Source organism: Pseudorca crassidens, chromosome 9 (assembly GCF_039906515.1).
Source record: "Pseudorca crassidens isolate mPseCra1 chromosome 9, mPseCra1.hap1, whole genome shotgun sequence".
NCBI classification, from domain to species: Eukaryota; Metazoa; Chordata; class Mammalia; order Artiodactyla; family Delphinidae; genus Pseudorca; species Pseudorca crassidens.
Genome location: NC_090304.1, coordinates 98,951,706 through 98,978,622, shown reverse-complemented (window position 1 = coordinate 98,978,622; position 26,917 = coordinate 98,951,706). Strand labels below are relative to the sequence as shown.

The 26,917-nt window shown below is 41.3% G+C and overlaps 1 long non-coding RNA gene across 2 annotated transcripts; it reads left to right on the top strand.

Moving 5' to 3' along the window:
• Positions 1 to 1,899: 1,899 nt before the first annotated feature.
• Positions 1,900 to 24,231, top strand: LOC137230975 (uncharacterized). Of its 2 annotated transcripts, XR_010946326.1 has the most exons (5): positions 1,900 to 7,678; positions 7,802 to 11,418; positions 11,654 to 12,528; positions 21,068 to 21,216; positions 21,339 to 24,231. It is a non-coding gene; the product is annotated as an uncharacterized lncRNA (long non-coding RNA). The 2 variants fall into 2 exon arrangements; XR_010946325.1 differs by lacking the exons at positions 1,900 to 7,678; positions 7,802 to 11,418 and having other exon boundaries at positions 11,472 to 12,528.
• Positions 24,232 to 26,917: the final 2,686 nt, after the last annotated feature.

Here is a 26,917-nt window from a genome sequence, read left to right as displayed (position 1 = left end):
GTGTGTTTGTGTGTATATGTATATATACACACACATTAAAAAAGTAGATAAGGGTAGTTTCTTTAGATAACTAGTAATACCAGACAAAAAATTCTTCTCACAATGTTTTATATACATTGATTTGGGTCATTTTACACTTTATAAGTTTCTCTTATAAGTCTTTTGACTCCTAAGGAAGGCAATTGGTTACAAGATCCTAAAATGAGAGAAAAAGGAATGTAAACCAGATTTCCTAACCCCAGGCCAGTGGAAGTGTCTGTGACCACAAGAAATCTTCTGAAGAGTATCTGTATCACTTGTGTGGTCACTTTCTGTAGTGACCACATTACAGGAATTTTTAGCAGGTGTGATTTTAGCATGAAAGTCAAGGTGGCCAGGAGACAGTTCTGCTGGGCTGGGGTGCCATGTTCTCATGTTTTATCGGAAGCAGTGGTGGTTTCTTCATGGACAACATAATTGGATGGAGACAGGATACCTGGGAGTCAGGTGTGACTTCCCCTTCACAGTGTGATCTTGAGTGAGTTATCCATCCTTTCTGAACTTCAGTTTCTTTGACTATGAAATGGAATGGATACTGATTCTTGCCCCTTTCCAACAACATGCTTTCTTATTGCCCAAGAATCTTGTCAAAATTTCTTTGTTCCACTCAATGATCAGGAGATTTTGGAGACAAGTCAATGGGCATCCCCTTCTCTCGACCCAGTCTAGTATGGTGAATCCCCCCATACTGAGACTCTTAACATTTTTCTTCTCTTGTTTTGTATATTCAGACTTTAAATTGTTTTTAACATCAGCTAAGATATTCCCTTTCTTTTCTAAATCCAAATCCCATGTATATCGTAACCATTAAGACAATATTCTTGTAAGGTAATAGAATCTAGACAGAGAGAGGGACTAGGCAATTCTAGAATTTCCCTGGAGGGAACTTCAGAATTTATCTAATCCAGTCCTCTCATTTTATAGTTGTGGGAGCTAATGATCTGAGAGGTGAAATGTCTTGTCCGAGGTGACTGTGACAAAGGTAAGCAGAGAACTCATGTGTCTTTAACTTTCAATTCTATATTCTTTCCATTGGTTCAACTGTCTCAGGACCACTATAACCAGAAATAGAAGCTGAAGTTCAAGAAAGCAGACCAGACAAGGGTGTGTAAGTCTTTGATTTTCCCCAGGGCCAGATTCCAACTCTGTGTGCACATCTTGGCCAGCAGGGCTTTAATATCCTCACGGAGGATGGAGGATTCATGGTTGCCAGAGCCTCTTCTTTGCCCCTTCTTGTCCCATAAGACCCAGCCCAGAAACTGGATCCAATTGAACTCCCGCCTTTCCGTGTTTATTATGGACGTGGTTGCGTGTGCACTTTATCCTATAGTTCTTAAATTTTATCTTCTAGTTGACTTTCCTCATTTTATATTCAGCACTTACTGAGAGTTTGCTTGTGACAGTCATGGTACAGTGGGATAGATACACACAGTATGCACCACAATCACAGTGCAACAGGTCCTGAGTAAGACCTTCTCACAGTGCTGGGGGCCACTGGGGAAAGAGAGACTGAAGTTATCCAAAGGAGGCAAGGAAGACAGCAGATGGGGTGTTAATTCTCCTTTCTCATCAGCACAGAAAAGTTCATTCTCTGCAGTGGTATTTTCCAGACTAATCTCTCCCTTGTTTTCAATAGAAGAGGAGGAATATGTGGGATTTTCCCCCCACGTTCAGGTCCACTCAGGTCTTACCTTGCTTGTTCTCTGTGAATTGTCTGAACAGAGCTGTTTCCTATTTCCTGATCCTTCAATCATTTCTTACTGCACAGTCAAAAATAGTCATCAGGGCTCCGAGATTTTATATATATATATATATATATATATAGAGAGAGAGAGAGAGAGAGAGAGAGAGAGAGAGAGAGATGGTATATGGTTGGAGGGAAGATACTGTTCACCAAGTATGTCCTACCCTACTTTAGTTTTCTGATCTGTTTTCTCTGTTTACTTTGCTTTTAAAAAGACATTGACAACTAGATACCTAGATGTTTCCGAGAAACACCCAAAGCATTATTAACATTTTAAATAGAAGCTAAACACCAGCCAGATTTTTTGTTTAATTTTTGAAATTCTTTTTCTCCTTCCTTACCTTAGAACGTTTTTCTCTTTTCCATACATTTTAAGGTATGGATTCTGAGTCACTAAGCTCATGGCAGGAGAGGAAAATCATCAACTAGAGGTTGCTTGTCTCTGTATCACTAGTTGATAGGTCTGTGTTACATGACGTTATGGCCCTAGACTATATTAAATTCCCAGAAACGTACAGAATGAGCGGTAATTTGTAAAGCACCAATTACATGGCAGGCAGAGTTCTAAGCACAGTAGAAACAAACTCAGCACATGTGCAGGTAAATCCCTTGCAGAGGCGGGCATGTAGACCCCAAGGCCTATAAACTGAACAGTCCAGCAGTCTTGGGGTAGATAGTCAAAATATCACAGTGAATCTTTAAAGACCTAGGAAGGCCGAAAGAATCTACTCAACCTCCCCTAGTTTGGGAATGCAGGTTGGCCTCAAATTGTAGTTGGTTTGCTCTGGGCCAGCCTGCATTGGAGGCACCATCCAACATTCCTGGAGGGCGAAGCATCAGACCGCAGAAGGCGAGCCGGCTCCCTCTGACTTAGTTTTCTGTGGTCCTCATGTCATTGCTCGTTGTAGCATGGAGAGACTCCTTGAGAAGTGTTGGACGTGCCAAGTTGAAAATCTCTGAGGTAGCAGTTTCCACCCTTAAATTATTCCTCGGCTTCTTCCCAGAGCACTCCCTATTCATCGCTCTCTGTTTTCATCTCAGCAGGAATTCTGATACTGCCACTGCCCCTCAGTCCCCAAAACGTGTTTCAAAGTGTTTCTGTATTCTTTTAGTTTTACTAATTCTGCACGCTCAGTGCTTTTGAAACTCATCTATTTTACAAATGCTCAAGTAGACATAATCGTATCTTTTGGAAGCCCTTCCCGACTGCGCTGTCGTTAGTTAATAATGGGGGAAACCAAGGTGCACAGGGCATGATAATTCTTAACGATACCTTGGATTTACACAAACTCACTCTGACTGAACTTGCAGTGGTTCATTCTCAACAGCTGGGTTGAGAGACCTAGATTCTATTCTTGGTGCTCTGAGCACCTTCTTGGGGAAATGTACTGAGCCACGAATGGCCTTGGTTCCCAACTATGAAAGGGGAATAATGACATGAGGATATTTGCTTCCCCCTCTCCTCGTCCTAAATCTTTAGAACTTAAACAGCTTTAAAAGGTCCGAAAAGTCTGAACGTGAAGAAGGAGTGTGTCTTAACTTTATGACTATTAATGGAAAGGTGAGGGGCAGTATTAGGAGCTTGACTGGAAACCTTGAAATCTGAATCATAGTTCAATCTCTTCCTGATGATGGGGTCATTGCCCTGGATAGATACCTCTCTCCTTTATAGGGAGAAAGTACTGTATAGTACAAAATAGTATACTGGAAAGTACTGAGAGATCCAGAACACAATAAAAGGGTCCCCGTCTTCTAAAGAGCATGACTTTGGTCAGCAAAGATGCCTCTAAGAACCATGGCATCCTTAGGACCGAATGTGAGATAAGAACTCTTGACTTCCAAAGCTTTACCGTTCCCCCACCTCTCTCCTTTCCCTCACAACCTCCAGGCTTTGTAGCAGTTTCAAAAACTATACAAACTCAAGACCAAGTCCCTAGCCTGTATCCTTGGTTGCATATCATCTCTAGACTCTCAGCCTAGCCATCTCAATCTTCCAAAGTCTCAGCGTGTGGAAATATGCCTCTTTTCTTGCCAGCCTAAACCTAATGACTGAATAGCAGGAAGCCTAGACCAAAATAGAACTTGGCTCTTAGATGACACACAGAAGCCAAGAATAATGATCTTTATAATGTTGGGTTCGATTCTCTTACTGTACAGGTAATAGGGATCTCACCTTTTAGAAGGGTCTTGATCCTCTCCCTCTCTCTCTTTCTCAGTTTACCCACTATTAACAGGAACGAAAGGTTTTCTCTTCTATTCTTCTAGACCCTAAAGACTAGTGAAACGTACTTCCTACAAATTGGGAGAGTCGGGCCACAAGGCAATGGACAGTAGCTTACCTTTCAGAGAACTTCACAAACCACGTGGGTCCATCGGATAAACTCCCTTCTGTGGAGTTAAGCTAGAAACCTGGAAAAGTCCTCTGAAACTCACCTGATGAGGCATAAGGAGACAAGAGAATTATTTTATATATTTATATCAAACAATGTTGGTAAATATATATACTGAAGGATTATCTCACCATTGATTTCCCCTAATATCCTAAACGGCTAAAGGAAAGCAAAACAAAATTTTTTTTTCACTGAGCCCAAATCCAGCTCTTTAGCTTGATGTTACTCGGTCTGAGACCCTTGGAGCTGGTGTGGGTTTAAGGTATAAAATCTGCCGGATGACTCCTTTTGGGACCACATGAACTGCAGGTTGCCTGTACCAGACACTGCTCCCTACCAGTTCAAAGTGTCATTGCTTTAGGAAAAGGGCATTGCTAACCAAACAGTGCATAACTAAGCTTCCTCTTCCTCACCTTCCTAGGAGGAACAGTAAGGAGTGTTTCTGTCAATTGACGAGGGACTCGTGCCAACAGAAGTTAGATAGTTCACATCTAAAGCACATTTAGAGTTTGTGGGCTGGGGTAGATAAACTCCATCCAGCTCTCCCGTGAGAGGTGCCTCAGGCCCCCAAGGATGCATCTTTAGAAACTGTGTTCTGGGTTAATATCACGGAAATGACCCCAGCCTAGTGAAGATTGTAACTGAATCAGTGGTGCCTAAACCCTGAACATGCATGGACGCCTGTCGAAGGACAGATTGAACGCCATCCTATTCCCCTTGCCCTCTATTCAGAGACAGGGATTCCGCACAGATGAAGACCAGCAGAGAAGCTAGCCTGCCTGGGATACCACTTATACATACTTAAATATTCTTTCCTTAGGCAAAAGAAGGAATTGTCGAATCTTTCTGTCAGAAGACACATTATGAAAAACCCTGGAGCCTTTAGGTCCAATGGTCATGAACCACTTCGAGCTTCTCAACCTCTTTTTCTGAAATGAGGGCATCTGAACTGGGTTGCCAGTCTCAGATCTAGACTTACCCACACCCTCTGAAGTGTAAGAGATGTCTCTCTGCACGTAGCTCAGAAGAGTCCTTTACGACCATGTCATCCTGGATGCTTTATCAGTTGATGGTACCTCCTAATCCCCAGAGCAGTGAGATTTCAGACAAAGTACATCTGGCTTCCAACAGCACACCTTTGGAACTTTTAGAATAGATGAAACAGACCAATTTGCTCTTTTCCGGAAACACAAACATGAATATAGGTGGGACCTCTGCCAGAGTATCGTCATGGACAATAAGGCTGCAATTCACCATTTATTAAACGCTACTTTTCTGTAGCATTTTACTAAGCATTATTCGCAGGGTTATTCAGACATGAATCCCCCCTCTCCAAAAGTTACAATCAAAATCACATTTACGTGAGTGTGGAAGTTTATTCAAAAACTGGCGAGCTCCTGCTGTGTGCCAGGTGCTGTATACTGGGAATACAAACGTGACCATGTCACAGCCCCTGTCTTCATTCACCTTCGAGTTTGGAGGTGGAGATAGCATAGTATTTAGGCAGTGCCAATACCACAGCATCTTCTTCTCTCCTCTAGCTAAGGAAAGCACACTGCCCAGCACAGGGCCTGACATATAGTCAAGTCAATAAATATTTATTGAATAAAATGAACTAAATGAAAAAGAATGAATAAATGCTAAGATAAAGTGTAGGGTGCTATGCAAACTACGTAGAAGGAGAAACTAGGCTAGTTTGAGAGGGTTACCTGCAGAAAGTGTCACCTACTCTGAGACAGGCAATAAAAGAGTGTACTGATGCAAAGGAAAAGATCATGCTTATGGAGTTAGACCTGGGTTCAAATCCTAGGGGCAATTCCAGACCTTACCCTTTGCATCTGTAAAACACTGGTGATGGCTTTCAAGGCTGTTTTGAGGATTAAATGAGATACTAGTTATCCGTGAGTGTCTGGCACATTGAAGAACCCCAATAACAGCTTAGAGGGGTCACAGAGCACAGAATTGCAACAGTAAAGCAAAAGTACCTAAGTAGTAAGGTTAAGAGCACAAGTATTTTGAGGGTCAGAGAGCAATACTAAGCTTAAAATCATGGTGGAAGCAAGGGAGAGGTGCTACCTCTTTTAGTCTCCCAGCCCACGCAAGGGTGGAGGGGGCAGGTGACTTGTAGAGGTTTGTCTTCCTCCTCAGAGCCATCCCAGAAGGCTTTCATGTTCAGCTTTTAGCTACAGGACCAGGTATCACCTTCCTGTCGCTGTTCACAGTATGGTAAATACCCTTGCAGGTAATCACATGGTCTTAGGATATTGTGATGTGTGGAAGTAATTTGTGTGTGTGTTTGTGTGCACACACATGCATACATACATAAAACTATAATTTTTACCTTATGTTCTCGTAATAATTAGCTTCTGTTGCTTTTATCCTCAATATCACAAATATACCAGACTCCCTTCCTCTGTTCTTTCCCCCACCCATGTCCATCAGACCCTTTCCCACTACATTCATGTAGTTAGATCAATTAACACACACACACACACCCCCTATTCTCTACTGGCTTCAGCTCTTTTTAGGTGACCTTTTGGGAAGTGCCCTGAGATGCGTTGGCTTGTTGGCTATGTTAATGTGGTTGGGGAAAGACTGGGTTGGGGGAGATGCCAGCAGCCGACTTGTGGTTTGAGTTTTCAGTCCAAGACATGAGATAGGACTGAATTTTAATATGACAAAAAAAAAAAAAAAAAAAGAGGCCAAAGAAAGGAAATGGTGGTGGCCAGAGATGAAAGAAACCCTAAGACATAAAAAGATTTTAGACCTAAAAATTTGGGGAGGGGAGAAGTAGAAGTGTTTAAAATGATGATGGGGGAGGGGAGGCAGTTGATTGGGCCTTTGAAACCATGCCAGGAACCAAGAGCCAGGGGCAGTGGCAGAGGAGAAGGCCAGGTAGGACAATTAAAGTGGAAATCTGGCTCCCTACAGGGCGGCATGGAGCAGGGCTACAGAATTTGCTGCAGTGGGAGGTGGGGCCAGTCTGGCACAGTCTGTGGGTTTGAAAGGAGCTGGGCGGGTTGGAGAATGCCAGTCGGCCTTTGTAGTTCTGAGCTCAGGGAGGGGGTGACAAATACTGGGCTTCAGGTCAGAAGCCTGGCTTGGGTGGCTTCTGGAGATATTTTCCCTCTGCTCCCAAACTCTTAAAATGAGCTCATCACACCACTGGCTTCCAATCACAGCATAAACACGTGTCCTGGAGGCCATCCTCCAAGCAGGGATTTCAGCAGTGGTACCTGTTGGCTGACTAATGGGGCCCTTTCCCTTTCCTATTCCCTAGAGACCGTAAACTGGGCTGAATACAATATCCTTGCATATTTCCCATCACCCTCCCAACCTGCTTCACATCTCCCAGACTCCTAGGGTTAATCCCCAAGACAACCTTGCTTTGAAAGAAAAAATGTGGTGAGCCTACTTGAAGATTTGGATCCCAGAGGCCTCTTGTCTGTCCTGCCTCAGCCAGACACCGGGCTCAAGGAGATGGACGTTTACAGAGGAAGAAGCAGTAAGTTCTTGTTGTTTGTTTTCAAGGCTTGATTGCTCTCCAGATTTAGGGTCCCTGAAAGCAATGGGCTTTTCTTTTTTCTTTTCCTTTCCTCTTCATTTATTCTTCTTCCTTTCTCTGCAGAAATTAATAATATCCTATCCTGCAGACGATTCATAAAAGCAGTGGCATTAGAAAGCGCTTCTTCGTTGCTGTTTGTAGCTCGGGTTAAAGATACCTAAAGTTGGTCTGTGTGTGCCTGTTCTCAACACTCTAATATTTGGAACTATATCTGCATTTGTGAAAATAATCTGCACTGCTGGTTCTTCTCCAGAATAAATACTACATAACCGGCTGATTGATTGTAATTGTGATGAATTTGTCCCAGGACTGGCATGGACGTCTTCTTTGGGGATTTTTGTGCCTATTTGCTGCTCATCAAAAGGGACGGCTAGACAGACTTTGGAGCGAGGGTGTGGTCCGGCTGATTCAGCTTCCTTCCCGGCCCATCTCTGACTCCTGCCTTCTGCCCCTCCCCTCCCAGCCTGGCTCCTCCGATCCAAATGAAATGGCAGGGACTTCCCTGGTGGTCCAGTGGTGAAGACTTCGCCTTCCAATGCAGGGGGGTGTGGGTTCGAGCCCTGGTCAGGGAGCTCAGGTCCCACATGCCTCCGGCCAAAAAACCAAAATATAAAACAAGTGAAATGGCATCTACCTTTCTTTTCTCTTACCGCCTGTGTTCCTCTCGGTCAGGTCGGAGACCACTCCCCGTAATCAAACTCATCACGTTTGTGATCTCAGCATATTTTCAATCCAGTTGAAATCTACTCCCTCAGCTTCTCCCATCCTGGGATGATTCATCAACATAGTAAGAGCAATGATAACACTGTATTTAGAAGTTCCTTAGCACATTGCATCTCTGAGAGTCTTACAGATGTTATCTAATTAATCTTCACAACACCCTATACAGGAGCAGTAAATATTATTAACCGTAACAGTATACACACACACACACACATATGTGCTAAGAACAGCAAAATAGTTCACTTATTTATCATGGTTCACTTGATATAGTAACTGGTATTTTTGAAACACCCATCATAGATACAATAATTAGAAATGTGCTTTTGTTAACAAAACCACTACCCACTTCTAGCATACCCTTGGGTACTAAATAATTACCCACTTTGTGTGGTTATCTAGCTCACTAATTACCCACAGAAATTGGGGTCAGGTGTTAACTGCTTGAAATAAGTATCCTCCAAAGACATGGCTGAGTTGTATAGAGAAAATGATGTGTTCATAGCAAAACTTTTATAAGTTACATATTTGTATATCTTGATAACCTGAGTGAATACAGACAGGGACAAATTAGCTCAGTGTGTGAAAATCATGCCGAACCATTGTTGCAAATATCTAGAGGTTTCAGAGAATCTCAGGAAATGTCATTCTCCGTCTATCTTTCCGTCTTGAGGATGAGTACAACCATGATTCCCATAATCTGGACTTCATATACAAGGACACTAAGACAATTGATGATTCTCCTTAGGAACGATTCATTTTGGCGTTACAGGGAGGCACCCAGTGAGTCAAAGATTTTTTTTTTGACAGCTCCACCCTTTATGATTATTCTAGCATGTTTCTTTTTCTCCATCAGTCTAGTGCAAACACCCTTTTAGCCAAATCTGAAAAAGATTCTAACCCAGTCTCCAACCCCTGCCAACCATCTCTTTCTCCTTCCCAATAATGAGAAAGAGGAAAAAAAAAAAAGGTATTAAAGGAAACCCAACACCATGATTGTAGGTCTTTCTCTTTTTGCCTCAATTTGTTCTCCTTTCCTCTCTCCTCCCTCTCCCTTGTTCTTCTCTCTGCATCTCCTTCTCGTTTGTGCTTTTTCTTCTCCTTTTCCTTGGCATCCAGCCGTGCTTCTGCAGGTCTCACAGTCAGAGACAAAGCACAATATCTGAGTTGAGCACAAAGAAACTACCTTTTAAAAACATCGACTTGGAAGAAACCTGCATCCTCAGCTACCTCCCTCCCTTCCTTGCTCTTTACAGAGCCCAGCATTATATTTAACACAGCACTGCCTGTTGTCTGCATGATTCTAGCCACGAAAATTGGGTGAAGATGGCAGTATACCCACTGTGTGTACAGATAGGTAGAGACCCTAATTTTCGAGAGCTACCTGCTTTACAAAATCCTCCTGTAGCCGAGCTTTTAAGATGTGTACCCACAGAAATGGTAAGATATGCTCCCTTGGTCAATTCAGGATGTCTTTCATTTTTTTTCTTGTGCCACTTTTTTTTTTTTTTTTTTTTTGGTCATCTGAATGATTACTTATCATGATCAAGGGACTTTAGGCTGATCAATGAAGTGTGCACAGAACTGATGGACGTTTGAGGAGAAATGCTTCAGGGATAAGGAAAAATGTCTGCAGTAGAAGCGAAGGGTTGGGATGAGCTACAGTCACTGATAAGTTCATTTCCAAATCCAAGGGAATGTAAGTGGTAAATTAGTACACACGGCAAACAGAGTCAATGCGTAAAACCCAGCCATTGAAAAGAAAGAGATTTTTAGCATTGTAGTCATCACATGCCTTAATAGAGTGTCTGCGTACTTTAAATATAGATTTGAATCACTGCTCTTTTATCCCTCTAAATGCCGATTTCAAAGAAGTCTTTGGGCATTGTTGACTTTCTGTCCATAAAGAAAACCCACCCAGCTTCCCCAAGTTACATCACCTGCACTCACACATGCGTGCGTGTTTTAAATGCCCATGGGATGTGGAACAATTAGGCAGAGATCTGCACTGTGGTCTCTCGTTTTCACTCCACCCCACCCACCCCCTTTTTTCTTCCCTTTTAGAAAATGTGATACCTGATCTCTGGGTCTAGCAGGGCTGAGGATTTTTTTTTTGTATTTGTATAACACAGCGTCTGGCCTTCCCCCTGACCTGCTGGTGTATTTTTGGTCTCATTAGTAGTCAGGCAGAAGCCTTAGTGCATCCGGTGCTGGGAGTCAGGGATGAGACACACGACAGCAGAGAGAAGGAGCGGGCGAGAGGATATTAGAAGAGAGGCTTGCCTCCAAGATATGGAAGGAAGTGAGAAATGACAGGACGACGGCAAGCTTTGTATGGAGGAGCCTGGCAGGGCGGGGGAGCCGTGAGGAGCGCGAAGTGGGTTCTCAGAAGCCCTAGAAGAGCTAAAGGTGATTAGAGGGGGATATTGATTCCTTACTCTGCCAGAGATTTAAGCAGGCATGCGAGGAATCTGCACCATGGTTGGCAAAAGGAGACCCATCGCCTCCTGTAACCAGACACTCGGGCTTTCCAGGAGCCCAGGGAGAGAACCGAGAAGAAAGGGGGCAGTGTGGTCTAGGAAAATTCAACTTGTCGCTGATTTGTGCCTGACGCTTGCTGTCCGTCAGCAGCCTCCCTTACAATCTTTTTTCCTCTCTCTCCCTTTTTTTCTTGCCTTCTCCTTCTTCACTGAAGCCTAGGGGAGCCAGTAAAGATTAAATGTGCTTTCTCAAAGGCAGCCACTTCATGCTGCTATGTCGAAAGGGCCATTATTATTATGTTTTTAACAGTAAAAGAAAAAGGGAGAGAGGTTGAGAGAGAGAGAGAGAGAGAGAGAGAGAGAAGCTAGGTAGGATGATGACGGACTAGCTTTTCTGAGAGGAAAAGGAAAAGGGAAGGGAGAGAAAAAGGAGAGACCCTGAACTGAACAGAGGATTGTGCCTGCGAAGAACCTACAGAGGTGAGAAAAAAAAGTTGTCTTGAAGATGGGGTGGAGGGGGGGTGGGATGTTGAATAACCCTGTACAGAGGGAAAAGAGACATAATATAGCTGTCTTGCTCCTATGATTCTATTTTGTAAGGTGGGGGGAGGGGGCAGAGGGGGGTAGATCCTGGAACTTTAACGGTTTTTAGTTGCATATGGAAATATATACAAAATATTTAGCATTTTTCCTAAGTGCCCGAGGCCCCCTCCAGTGCCTTCCTTTGCAGGGGCTGCTTTGTCATTCTCTTTGACTAGCCATCCATCCACCTTGCTCAGGCTGGAATAAAAGAAGAAAAAGAAGGAGGAAAGGAAAGGAAACAGAAGGAAAGAAAAAAAGGGGAAGAAAAAATTTTTAAAGAGTCATCTTCCCACCCACTTCCCCTCCCTTTCGTTTCATTTTTGGAGGCGGCACTAGGAGCCATCTCCGCAGAGGAAAGCCCAGCTTCCAGGCAGACGCGGGGAAGCGACGATCTATCAGGTACAGAGCCCGTAGCTGTCTGCGAAGATGGAGGGGAATTGTGCTTCGGATTCCTCCGAAATATTGGCAAACGGCTTCAAAGGATCCGCGGCGGGAGTGGGGCGGGGGAGATGTGCCTCCCCGGCTCGCGCCCACCCCTTCCCACTCGCCTCGACCAAGTGACAGCCTGGTGCTGGCTCGGGGTGATTTGGCCTTGGCTCCAGCCAAGCAGCTGATGTACAGGAGGCCCTTCGCAGGACTGGCAAAGTGCACGCTAAAGAAAGAAGGAGGAAATTTTGAAAAGCAGCCCTGGGGAGGGTTCTCATTCTTCGAAAAACATTTTTTTTTTTGAATTTTTAACCTAATATTCTCAAAATTTGATCAGCCCCGTTCCCTCCCTCCACTCCCACCGAATCGCCCTTTTTAACCCCCTCTCTCGTCAAAGCATAAACTACAGAGTTACAGTCTCTAGATTTGGTGTATCGCTTCCTGCCCCCGCCTCCCCCTCCCTGCCCAGCTCTCAGTCCTCTATTGAAACACCTCGCCCAGGCAAGCGCCCTGCAGCTCACGTTTCCCCCCCTGGCCCGGACGGTGCTACTGGAGGCTGCAGCCCGACTCCACTTCCAATGGGTGAGTTTCAAACGCTCTTCGTATGTATACTTTCCAAGCCTCCAAATCCTACTGCTTGGTCTTCTGCTTCTCGAAACCTGATTTGGATGGTTTTGCATGCGGCATGCTCGCCCAGGGGGGAAGAGATGCCTCGGATTTTCTTTACCGTCATTGGTGCTAGTTGTAAATTAAAGCTTTGACGTTTAATCTTGATTGTAGACCGTGGTTTGAAAAACGTGGGCATTTCTGAGTCTATTCATATTGTTTTCCATTTTAGTAAACTCTTTTTGCCCAAAGCTTCAAAGAGTTTTCTCTGATAGACTGGCGATTGTATGTTCAGGTATGTATATGCGCCCACAGACGCTGCGTACGTTTGTATGTTTCTACTATACTTACGTGGAATCCAAATTTTGTGAAGGAAGGCAGCTTAGAGAGCGAGGGAATATCCTGCCACCTGTTTGTTGTCTTTTAGTCGTGAACCTCGAACAGAAATCGCTTGTCATTCCTGTTTTGCTTTGTTTTGTCTCAAGAAAGAACAATTTAGTGCGCTCCTCTCAATCCCTGAGACCCTAACTTGTGATGTTTACCGTTTCAATCCACGGGTTAGGCTCTTGGGAGCTGCGAGCCGTGCCTTTGCATCCTGGAAATTTGGTGGAACTTTTTTTTTCTCTGAAGCAAAAACAAAAGAAAAGAAAGTTTGTCTGAAGTGCTTGAGTGCACCTCTGAGGTTTTCATTGTTAGGTGGGATCAGGTGACCAGAAAAGTGGCAGCTCCTGGATTTCTGTTAAAGTAGGTATATATTGTGTGATAATAGCGTGTTGGCTGCGATGTGTACGCATGTTTATTATTGATGCCTGAGGCTTGTGGAACTCACCTACCCTGGTCTATTCCTTGAGAGCAACACGCAGTACTATCCGAGCGTAACAAGAACAGCTCAGTACCTGGTGGTTGACCTCAGAACCTATCAGCTGAAGTCCCAGCATGCCCCATGCCTCCAACTTTTCAACTCAACAGTTAATCTTAAAATTGTGCCCAATTAAAATGGGCATGTGGGTAGAGTATATATTCAGTGCCCACATATGTGTATCATATATGGCTGGACAGTGAACACACAGACACAAATAGGGACGAGCCAGTAGTGTGAGCTAAAATATCAGTAGGCTAAAAATTCCACTCTTGCTAGACTTACAAGAAGGATGGAATTTATGGTGTTAACAAAGATTAAATTTGTATTACTTGGCAACACTTTAAAAAATAAAATAAAAGGAGAGGTTATAGCTTCCTTGCCTGACATCTATTTTAAAATGTTATACACAATGAGTTTAAAAGTAATAAGGATTGGAAATGTATTTTCTAAACATATAAAAGGAAAGAAATAAAAGGAAATACATATTTTTAAACATATAAAAGGAAACAGCACACGCACACAATTATTGTATCACTTAGAAGTTATCAATACCTATTTTTTATTTAAAAATTAGAAAAAATTGATCAGGATTTATATAATCCAACAAAGTTATTTATAACACCAAACTGTGCAGTTAAAATTATCTTCTCTTAAGGTAATTGTTAGCATTACCTAGTTTGCAGTTTTCTAAAAATGTAACTTTTGATACCACAAGAATCTCGGTGATTTAGATCTATCTCATAGTTAGAGAAGAGAAACAGTAACTTACCTTTTCTTTGTTGTGAAAAATTCCAGTATACAATTTCATCTAAACCATTTTAGTACTCTTGAGCCAACATTTATCTTCTATTTTTGGAAAATACCTAAGTCAACCCTGACTTCAAATGCTTTCTTCTTTTAAAGACTTTATGTCGGTTATAACCTTGTTTTATACGTTGCCGAAGGTTAAGGAAACTGTTCTTTTCCTGCTTTTCTTTTTTTAAGTGTTTATTGCCATTTTAGTCATTGACTCCAAATCGTAGTCAAGAAACCATTTTGTATCAGAAAACTGAATTGAGAAAACGAATTGTGCAACAATTGCATTGTGCTTTTTGTCGAAACGTCCTAGTAGTTGTAATGTTTAAATATTACTTTCAAGCCTTTGATAGCCTGAATATGCATCAGAGAAAAGAGCTATTTGATTTTCAAGTTATCTTTTGGTTTCTATACAATGGATTAATGATTTTCCCCCATCTTAGCTGATGTGCATGCATAGGCATTTGGAAATTATGGAAAGGCATATATTTAACTTATGGATATATAATTACCACTTGATTCATATCAAGTATTTGCCAAACATTTGGTGCTTTTCGAGGTCAAAATATAGCTGCATCTTATTCTATGAAACTGTATGCAGGGATCAATAAAAGCATGCTGGATGTAATTCTTCTGTGATTTTTAAATGATAACAGCATAGTAATTTAATACAAGTGATACAGTTTATATTGCAAGGCACTCTTTCGGGTTTTTTTACATGTTTTCACCTGGATTGCTCATGTCCTAAGGTTGCTATCATAGGATTGATCATACAGGCATTTAGGAGTGCGTAACGACACACGAGATTTTATATTTCAGCAGGGAAGTGCTTCAGTATAAGGGCAGATTTCTCAACACCCCTTCTTCCTCACCAAGCCCATCAGTGAAGTTCAGTGAAATGAATAACATAATTGGTGGTTGGTTCAATCACTACCAGTCTAGACTAGCCCAGACGCATCAATTAGAGGGGGCTGTCTTTTAAAGGGAGAGTGCCACCGAAACAAGCAGGGCATTATTGATACTGATCTTTAAAAGTGCAAATCCAGCTTGGCAGATAAAAAAAAAAAATAAGGCAGGGAAATTGGGGGGGGTGCATTGCGGGAAGAAAAGAGAAAGAAGTGAACTGGAGCTTTCGGACACAGAAGGACAGGAAGCTTGAGAGAAAAGGAGAGGGGTCAGGAGTGAAACGCAATGCGGCACTTCCTTGCAGCACAGTTACAATTCAGTTCACAGGGCACACTGGCTCACCGTATTTTTAACTAGATTGCCCCCCGCCCCACCTTTTTTTTTCATTCCTTTTTTGCCCCTGTTTCCAAAGAACTGCCAGCTTAAAACCCATGCAGTTGGAAATTTAACAGCTCTAGGAAGCTCTAGAGAGAATAAAGCCAAGAGTAAGACGAACCAGCCAAAACTCCTTTTGCAACATTTTTCCCCAAAAGAAAAACACAGAAGATGTTTATTTTTCAAGTCTCTAATTCAACCTTAAAAAAAAAAAAAAATCAACTGTACAAGTGAACAGGACTCATTTTAAACCCAGCACCTGGGAACTAATTTTATGGGCAAGACACCTTTAGGTAAACAGCTTATAGTCTTCTGCTGAATACAGTAAAATTATGAAGAATGTAACAAAAGGCTTTAGTAATTTGGTGGTTGGTTTTTCCTTTTTCTTTTTTTCTTTTTTTTTTTTTTTGGATGTATAAAGCACAGATGATTTAGAAAGCGTTAGGAGCACATCTAGCCCCAGGGAAAGAAAATGTTTGATTGGTATTAATTAAAACACTGCTAATATATTCTAATAAAATCAAATTTAACATTCTAAACTAATCCGCTTGGTATGTCAAAGGAAAAGAAAAGTATTATCTTATTTGCATCTCTGCAATCCAAATGCATTTGCTCATTCAGCAGAATTAATTTTTATCACCAGTCTGTTTAATCTCCTCACAGATTTAGCCAAACTTATTCTTTCAAACTAAAAAGGATCAGGGTAGGGAATCCATAAAGGTATTCGGAAGACTAGTGACTGTATTTAGTACCGGCTTTATTTTATGATTTTTTTTTTTTTTCTCTTCATTCGCTGTAATGGGGTGTGGAGGAAAACGGTGAGTCTGCAGCGAGAATGATGAATGGTTAATTCTCCCTCTTTCTCTCCTACCTACCGGGTTATTTAGGAATTCCAGTTGCCAAATTATGTGAGTGGCCTTTATTTACAGGAGTGATGTTGGTCTGTTGATTAATACCTCACTTATTTCTAATTTCAGAATCCTATTTTTTTTTACAAATTCCTAATGAAAAAAAGGATCTTAAACCAGAGACCAATTTGCCTTTTCTCAATTATTTTCAACTGTAGGCCTCCTAAGAGAAAGTGGGAGGTGAATGTAAAATTTTTGTCACTAAGAACTGAGTTCTTTGTTTCCTTTTTAAGTCAAAATTTCTACAGAAAAATTCATACTTTTCTGAAACGGCGAGTTTTACGCTCTTTACTGTTAAACTCTCACAATGGATAAAATTGTCCCAAAATGACATCATAGCCAAAATGTTTCTCCTCTCATTAGTCTCCCATGACTATGATATCATATGTAAATATGTGCCTCACACACGAAATGAATGGGCCATAAATACCAAGGACCACATTTGTATATTTCAAAAAAAAAAAAAAACCCCAAAAACGAGGAATTCTGCACACTCTCAAGGAGATGTAAACCCACTGACTCAACCACTGATGATACTGCCTCTTGCTCCACTGCCTTTTCCAGTTCTTGGATGTAAAAGAGCAATCGCAGTTCGGTTTCACATGTATTGTTCTATAATCCAGGCAATAAATGCTAATTAGTAATGCTCAAGGATCCGACCATTCAGAGTCATTATCATAATTTACTTCTTCCTTGTTAAAGACATTCCTTGCTGATTAAAAAAAAAAAAAATGAAGTCGTCGTTTTACCACTGCACTGCAGTGGAAATACACTGGAGAGGTGTTCAAGGTATAGGAATATCGCTCTGACTGCATTTGAAGTCACCGACATGTGCCTCTTAGCTTATTCCAAATGGAATTGCAACTTGATTTTGAAAAAGAAATTCATGTCAATGCACAAAGTTTTGCATGTGCACCAGGAATGTATGATTGTATTTTACAAACCCCAAGGCTCCTCCTTCCCCGCCCACCCCCTTTTCTAAAACCACTTACTGAGCAGAACAAAGGAAACTGCTAACTATAGAGGCATCATTAAATATGAACAGCAACAGCGTGATAAAGTATGTGATATGACAACATATTTCATTGCACAAAAGTGCAGATAATTAAATAATTCAATAGTAACCCTGGTTAATTAGCAGAAAGTTCTTTAAGGAGGACTCAAGAAAATGGATCCAATCAACTTGAATAATATGCTCCATTCTCCAGGATCACAAATATGTATTTGGTTATTTGATGATTGATTGATTGATACAGAAAGATGAGGACAAAAGCCTATTCTTCAAAACGGAGCTTTGACCTGGTGTCGTCTTTAGGACAAATTAGTCATATGCTTTAACAGAGCAGAATTGAATGTAGGGCAGTCTCTGTTTTCAGTCCAAGGTATAATTTGCCATTCTCTTGCACACTTCTCTTTTAGCAGTTGATCTAAAAAATCATCAGTCCCTTAGCTTTTCATGTCATTGCCTCAGAATATGTATGGAGCCTTCCCCACATTTTCTAATGAGGCTCTTGTTTAAGTATTTTTCTTATTGCTTGAAGCAAATAAGGATCCTCTGCACAGAAGGGACAGAATAAATAACCATATGCTGAACATTATCCTTGGTGGACCCCCCCCCCCTCGCTTTATCCATCAAGGTAATATTCCCAGTGTTCATTGTTCATTGGTCCTTTAAGGAAGAGCTTCAGTTTTTACATGAGGGCTGTAAGCACATTAGAGGAATAATTCCCTTTGGATACTATACAGAAGGAGCCACCTGCAAAATGTTGATGCTGTTATTGAAATCTCAAGTGGAATCAGCTTTCAAAAAATTAGATATTAGATACATCCGATATAATTTGCAATGTGTAATTATACTAATGTGCATATAGTTGTGTGTTGCTTTACACGTTGCCTACTTGAGATTCCCCCCCCCTTGGGCATTTCTCCTCATTTGAAATGGCTCCTGAGTAGAATGTTTTTAAAGTCAGCTTTTATTTTTTTTAACTCCTTGTTAATTAATATAAGAAGCAAAGAACTCTGTGTTCTCACGCAAGAATGAATGTGTCTGACCTAGATGTTGGAAACTCACGATTACTAAAAGGGTTAGCATTGTGGATACTTGCATTGTGCATAAGATATTTGCTGCTCTTTACTAATTGAGTCTTCATCTCGACTTTGGCAACTTGAAGTAATGGAGAGTGTTAGAACAGTAAATCGTATTCATAAGATATCTATTTCCTTTATTAGAATAATGAGATAAAATGCCAGGGAAATGGCCTTAGGCAGAGATAATAATCTTAATTTAATCAAAGTAATCAAAATAATAACAAACAACCTCTTTCCTATTTTTCCTCCACTTTTCGTGACACATGATGAATAACTGAAACTCTGCCTCAGGTCATTTATGCACTCACATCACTTTCCCTTTTGGTGTCTCAATATGGTGTCTCCTGGATTGGAGACCCCACCACACCAAGGAGCTGACCCTGAAGATCTAGCCATTAAGGCACGATCCAGGCAGAGCAACAGTGAGGGGATTGGTCAGCCTGGCACTTGGCACTTGCTGTGTGCTCAGTGGGTGGAGATGCTTCTGATATAAATTTGGAGAATCATCCCCATCAGATCACAGAGGGACCTCAAGCAAGGCAATGCCAGGGTCCCAATTTATGCTTATACGTTCAGGAGACAAAGAGGATTCCAAGGGAGGCTCATGTTAAGAGGATACAAGATATAACTCATTCCAATTAAGTAGCCACAGGCCCCAAAGAAAGCTGATTTGTTAAACTTTTAACTCATAATAGACACCTGGAGTATGGTGCTTTGCATGTTTATACTATTTATTCCTCAAAATTCATTTTGCTGACGGGGTCCAGAGACATTATGCATGGGCTCTATCTATGCAACACCAAAACAATACGTTGATTTACTTTTCATCTGCTGATGTATGCGAGAGCTTTGCATTATTAGCTACCCAAAGGAGTCACACAAGAATTTTGTGACACGTCCTTCCTTGTTGCAGTGGCATTTTAGTTGATGCACGAGTCTCATACACATGTATCAAAAGCTTAGCACCCCACCCTCCCATTCTGTGTTCACAAAATAATAAATTCTAAAATCTGTAAGATGTATATTTAATTACTCATCCAGGATCAGTTTTGCGTGCTTGATCAGAACAGAAAAATATCTATTAACAATATTTAACAGTAGGGTATTTTACCGGTTTTCAGAAATATATATATATATATTATACCTGCCATCTAGAAAGAGAACCAACATTTTCAGTGTGTCCAGAGCGTTTAGTGCAGAAAGAGGGGTGTGTGGTAGTAAATCCCTTTTGATGTACCTAACTCATTATGCATCTTCATTGTGCTAGCATAATGAAGAAGCTGACAGTAAAGGCTTTAGTTAATTTCAGGTCCACCTGCAAAGTATACTGCATTCATAACAACTTTTGTAGAATGAAAGAAACATTAATACAGCTCTTCCCAAATATCCTTGTCTGTAAAATAAGTGGGTTGGATTAGTTGGTCTCTAAACTCTTCTCCAGCAGGGAATTTTTGAAGCGATTCTTATAGAGGTATAAGAACAATTTCAGGACCCTTGAATCCGCAGTCTATTTGCACCAACAGCTGCCCTTTAAAGTTATATTTGATCCCACCTCCAGGCGCTGTACTTACTAACATATTTTGCCTTGATGCTAAAACAGTGAAGACTGAAGTTTCAGGAAGGGCAGGGACAGAAAAGAGGAACAGGCGAAGAATGAGAAAAGCTACACAGTGGGAGAAGGAATTTCTTGATCTGAGATCTAAGCCCATTTCCTTCAACATTAACATAGAAGAAACCCAGAGGAGCACCTGCCTTTCTATTTTAAGACCATATTCTTTAGTCCTTCTGCCTTCATTAATTGCTTGCAGTATCCTTTGGTTTTTTTCCATTGGGTTGACATCTTTGAGTTTCAGTTTCCCCTTTCTACTTGATGCATTTATATCATGTTAATATCCCCTTCAAAAGCCTACAGTTGTTACACCCTTCCCAAATTAAACCTTAAGGTGTTCAAAACCTCCTGAAAATTGCCCCGCCCATTTTCTCAAACCACGCATAACCTCTTCTTGAATTAAGGGAGCCTGCTCTTCCAGGCTTCCAGATCTTTGAATATGCTCTCACCCAAGCTTTTCCTCTCTGCACGCTCTGCCTCTCCACCTCTTCTACATTTCAGAAACCTTTCTTTTCTTTCTCACTTTCTCTTCCTCCCTCCTGCTTCATCCTTTCTCTGTCTCTCCCCTCCCTTTCTCCCTTCCTTCCTTCTCTCCCTCTTTCTTTTTCTCCTTTCCTTCCTCCCTCTCTCCCTTGTTCCCTCCCCTTCCTCTTCCCTTTCTCCCTCCCTCCTTCCTTCCTCCCTCTCTCCCTCCCTCCCTTCCTCTTTCCCTCCCTCCCTTTTGTGGTTCCTCTCATTCTTTCTTTCGGGGGGAACCATGTGTCATCCTCTGAGCCAGGCACTAGAAATACAAAGACACATACAAGGAATTGACATCGACTCCTAACCATTCTAGTGACTCCGTTCACTCCTACATTGCTAAGCACTGATGTGCCCTTACTTATTTGATTTTGCATGTAGTCTTTAGATTTAGTTGAATGTGTCCTTAATGTCCTGTGTTCTTTTGTTGTTTTCCTCCGTGTCCTATTTCAGTAAGTTGCCTGTTGGATAAACCTGAAGTTATTCTTACGGAGCGCACTCTCCCAGAGCGAGGATCGTGGTGCTCTCACACACTCTCAAGCAATCCTGTTGCTTGACTGATTCCTGAACAAGATGAACAATGAGCAAGCTCCGTTTTTCTGGTGATGCAGCATTTCACTCCTAGTTAGAAATAGCATGGCTCTCAAAGTATCATAACATTCCTCTATTTGTATTAAAGAGTCAATGTGATAACCTTCTGTGATGTGTTCTGTTATTTTTTTAGTCGTGTTGATGTCCTTTCAGCTGGTCCTATAGTCCCCCCTCCTCAGGAATGTCTCCCCAGTGAAAGGACACAGACCACAGAGACTGCTGTCCTGATGGACGCTCAAGCCGACTGTGAAGTTGAAACAAAGAAAGCGATCACCTGAAGACACCTCTCCTGCCAAGTGACACACCCACATGCTGCACCTTCAGCCAATAGAATCTCAGAACAAGAACAAGGCAAGCTTTTCAAGAAACAGAAACACTTAAGAATGACGTCTAGATTTCGAAGGAGCCAAGGACTTTTCCCTTCGTCATGTGTATTCCTGTTTGTATTTAAATTCTGTGTGACATTCATTTTTAAAAAACTTTTTTTCTAGTATGAATGAATATGCTTATTAATGCACCGATTTTTAAAATAGAAAGTTGTTCATGCCGGAAGTAAATTGAATGTTAGCCACACACCGAGTTTGACCTTCAGAGTGACTTAAAGAATATAAAGTTCTTTTGAAATAATGAAATAGTGGGAGGCGATCCAAAGGATAAAATAATGGTGAGAACTCAGACTGTGGCATAGAAATACAAGATCCCACTGACGCCAGCCAACCAACCAACCATTCTTTTTATCGGGCAAGCTAGGTTCTGTGAGATGTGGTCAGTGCCTCTGAAGAGTTTAAATCTAGTGAGGCAGAGGCACATAAACTTTTGAAAAGATAAGTAACAAATCAGGTCAACTGATAAGAGCAAAACCAAAACAAAGCCAAAGATATAAACAAGGAGCTCAGGGGTCACCTTAAGCTGGGCAAACTGGTCTGTTTAGGGAAGAAAGTTCCCAAAGGAGGAAAATACAAGATGAATCTTAAAGGCTGTTAAAGATTTAGATAAGTGGAAAGGAAGGAGAAAAGAGAGGCCTTTAGGTGGATGCAATATTGTGAGAAAAGTCAGAGAGGAAAGCATCTACGTGGTGGTTTTAGGGAATTATGAATATACATGTCTTCTGCACTGCATCCCAGACTTTCAGTGCCAATGTATAGATATATATACGGTGAAGACTTTGCACACACACACTTCCCCCCTCCCTCCCTAGGGGTAGCCTAGAATTATAATCATATTTCTTCCATTAAAGCAACTGATAGGAAGATTTGTGATTTTTCTGTTAGCCTAGTAACAATGGATATCTATTGAGTTCTCACTACATGTTAAGCATTCTCTATGTTAACTCTCTTAAGCCTCACAACAACCTTGCCACATAGATGTTGTTTTTTATTCCCATTTTACACAAAGAAAACTGACTTTTAATGAGGTTAAGTAACTTGCCAAACTGCCACATACAGAGTTCACAATCAGAATTGCGACTGCAGAGCTCATGATCTAACGCGCTAAGTCACGATATTGCTACCAACGTTGTAATATTACCGCTTCTATATTCCTCGATATTTTTCTGTGGTAAATAAATAGCTATTTCCCTTAATTAGCTTCTCAAATTTTTCAGTTTTCTGGTTAAACTCACATGATGGAATGTATTTTCATGTAAGAAATTGAAAAAAATTGGGCAATAGAGTCTATCAGCATTTTAGACCTTTTTTAGGGAGGGGGCCAGACTCTGATGAAACTGTTCACTTCGGTCAGCATGAAATCTCAACTACTTGAGAATAAAAACAGGAGGTGGGCAGAGCTTAAAGGTCCTTTTCTACAGATGTGATAAATCCATAAAGTTTGAGTGACTTATGGAAGATCACACGTTGAAGTGTAGCAGAGCTCGGTCCGGAAACCATGCCGCCCTCAGAGGCTCTTGAACTTCTCCACCCTGTCTAAATGAAGTGTGAGCTTGAATTTGATCAGTGAAAACATTCTATCTGGGTGATCAGGGAGCATTGTACCTAGTAGATTGCTTCAATTTTGCACCTCTTTGGCTTCTCACCTCAATGTGAAAATTAGCTAGCTACAAACTGACATCTTTAGTTCCAGAAATTGTCAGTGGTCCATCCACAAAGAACACACAATGGCCCAAGTTACGTGTGCAACGTCTTCAATGATATTCTTAAGTTATTTGGCATTCTTAGTTCACCTAAACAAACCAGATCTTCTAATGAGCATTTTCTTAACCAGTTTTATGGACAGTATATATTTGTAAGAGCTTCTGCATGAATATTTAAACACGACTGTTTCAATAGTCCTTATGTTTTTTGAAAATATCAATGGTTATTTGCTATTTTAATTGTTACTAACTCAAGGATACTTCAGCCATAAAAAACTAGAACTGAGGAAACCTCACTCTTCTTTACCAGCCCCTTTGCCTTCAGTTGGCATTTAGTAATGGTTAATAAAGTGGTCAGGGGCTTCCCTGGTGGCGCAGTGGTTGAGAGTCCGCCTGCCGATGCCGGGGACACGGGTTCATGCCCCGGTCCGGGAAGATCCCACATGCTGCGGAGCGGCTGGGCCCGTGAGCCATGGCTGCTGAGCCTGCACGTCCGGAGCCTCTGCTCCGCAACGGGAGCGGCCACAAAAGTGAGAGGCCCGCGTACCGCAAAAAAAAAAAGAAAAAGTGATCAGCTGGAGAACACAGAAGTTCAAAACATAATTTTGTCTTGAAGGAGTCAGTTAATCTGTGTCTACTTAAGGGCGAGCATCTAGATGTTTGGAAGGATCTGAATATTTGACTGCTGTAAACTTGCGCTTAGATATCTGGCATTGTCACACTTAGACCTCCTGGTGGCTCAGGTCGTCCTGTTTTCAAAATGATGGTCATTGGCCATATCTCACACAGTTCTCATTAAGTGAACTCATAAATAAACAGGTGTTTTTTTTTTTTTAAAGCATAGCCAAGCACAAAATGTGACTTTGTTGACATTTTATGAGACTTTGTCATATGTCCCCTGAACCCCCAATAAAAGCAGTGGTGCATCAGCTGTGAACTCGTGTTGATTTCTTGGAAGAGTATGCTCTCATAATTTGGGTGTTTTCCCTAGTGTGCATCAAAGCTAGTTTCAGGATCTATGAGGAGCAAATGATCTGATGTGGTGGGAAATTTCAATTTAGAGGCAATTTCTAAATGATCCCATGTTGCCTTTAATAAGCAGCACTATCATTTACTCAAGTCAGAAACCAAGGTGTGATCCTTGTCTTTCCTCTTTCCACCTGTCATGGCCAATCAGGTAAATCTTTTTGGTTTTTCCTTCTTTCTGTCTTTAAATGTGTCTACTTCTCCCCATCCTCCAACTATTTAAGACAAGTCTCATATCACCTGGACTCCTGCCTCATGCCTCCAGTTTCTCCCTTCCACACTGCTAAGTAGCACCCAGGGAAATCTGTCTAAAGCACAAATATGATCCTATCATTCCACAGTTTCAAACTTTTCACTGGCTTCCCATTGCCCTTTAAATAGCATTACATCTAAAACCCTTCCTATCCTGTTTCCTGGCCCCAGCGTTCCTCTCTGGACTCATCAAGTATCACTGCTTTGGCAGGTTCTCACCGTACATCTTTGCCATTTCTTATCTTCTGAGTTTTCTCACACACCTACTCCTGCTTGGTACTCTACCACCCCTTCCAGACTCCATCTGTTGTCCTTCATGTCTCATCCTAGAGGGCGTTTCCTCTTGGAAGTCTTCACCCCAACCATCCACTACCCCTAAGACTAGCTTCTTCACCTGGGTGCTTTCATAGCACTCTGTGCTTACTTCGTATTAGTGCTTATCACCCAGATGATGAGAATTTATGTGACAGTCTCCTCCATTTGAATATGAGATTCTAGAGCTGCCTTGTACTGTAGCGTAACCACTCACCATATATGACTACTACAATTTAAATTAATATTGAGTAAAACTTTAAATTCAATTTCTCAGGTGCACTGGCTACATCTCAAGTGCTCAGTAGCTACCTGTGTCTAGTGGCCACCATGTTGAATGGCACAGATATGGAACAGTTCCATCCTTGAGAAAGTTCTGTTAGATAGTACTGTTCTAAAAGACAAGTACTGTGTTTTGTTTGTCATTTTATCCCCTAAAATTGCAGCCTTTCTTATCTCGAGTTTGTCATCTGAACCACAGAGCAAAACAATTATTTCAGTGACTGTTTTTTCAATTTTTCCAACGATGATATATAACTAAAATTGTATGCATAGGAAGGAAATTAATTAATTACATGTAAAGATACCCAGGTTTAATTAAGAATTAAGGTTTAATTCTAGCATAAAGTCCTCATTGAGAAAGTCTACAATAGCTTACCACAGTGTTTGGCACAATGTAAGTACTTCCTAAACATCTGCTGAATGAATGAATGACATCTGGATACTCAGATATCTTGTTTTATTTATTCTCACCTAGATGTGTGGGGTCGTGTAGGAGATATGTCTTTAGATCCCCAGGAGCCTCTTCTCTAGAGGATACGGAGATAGATGATTTCCTTACATCCATCCCAAGGATCGTTGAATTGTCACTGCAGCTGGGTTGCCCATTATTTTACTTGCCTTCCTTGTTTTCATTGGCAAACGAAAGTAGAGAATTGAGATCTTATTCAGTAAATAAGAGGAAAGTGAAAATGATCAAAGTAGATACCAGATTTGATAAACCCTATTTTTTTAGGGGTTGGCCAAAGTTCACTGAAAATGTTAATGATTTCCTGAGCACCTACTATATTTTTGGTAGACGCTTCGTTAGGTCCTGAAGATATAGGAGGGAATGAAGATGCACACAATTCTTGAGTTCATAGTGAAACAACGTTAACGTCATTATTTCAGGTCCTCTCCCTGCATTGTGCCCAAAGCAGGAGTTCTCAACCTTGACAGCATATTGCTACCACCACGTGGGCTTAAAAAAATAGTGATAACCTGGGTCTTTCCTCAAAAGACTTCGATTTAATTGGTGGGGGGTGTAGCCTGGGAATTGAGATTTTTTGTAAAGCTCCCTGGGTGGTTGTAAGATGCAGCCTAAGTTGGAAACTTAACCTATGGGAACATAATCTTTGAGCGAGTGCAAAGCTCAGGAGCTTTTGGTATTGATGATGGATCGCATATTGGGGACGAAAAGAGAACCTTTAAATCATCTGTCTCACATCCTCATTTTACTCTTTATTCCTCAGAATATAAACTCACACTGAAGAGTCAACGAGCTGTCCAGGTCAAAGGGCCAGTTCATGATTCAGATAAGACTTGACCCCAGCTTTCTGACTCTAACATGACCTTTTTGCTACTCTAAGCTGCCTCCAGGAAATGGAAGATACAATTATCTTCAAGAGACAACCAGCACCCACCATAGTCATAATATTTTAAAGCAATAATTGAATTTGGACCAATTTTAATCCCATGTACTCAAAATTTTCTGCTAATCAAATGTGAGCACTATAGATTCATTTTGTTCGAGTGCAACTTCTTTTTTGAAAAATATACATTATATACATATATATGTGAATACTTATATATGTAGTGTGTGTGTGTGTGTGTGTGTGTGTGTGTGTGTGTGTGTATAATGAGGTAGAGTTCAGTTTTCCAGGAGCCCTCACCACATTCTTACAAATTCAAAAATCAATATACGTATGTTAAACTCCACACATAACTAGGAAGGACATTTTGCTTTTAAACTTGAACTACTCAAGAGCAGAAAT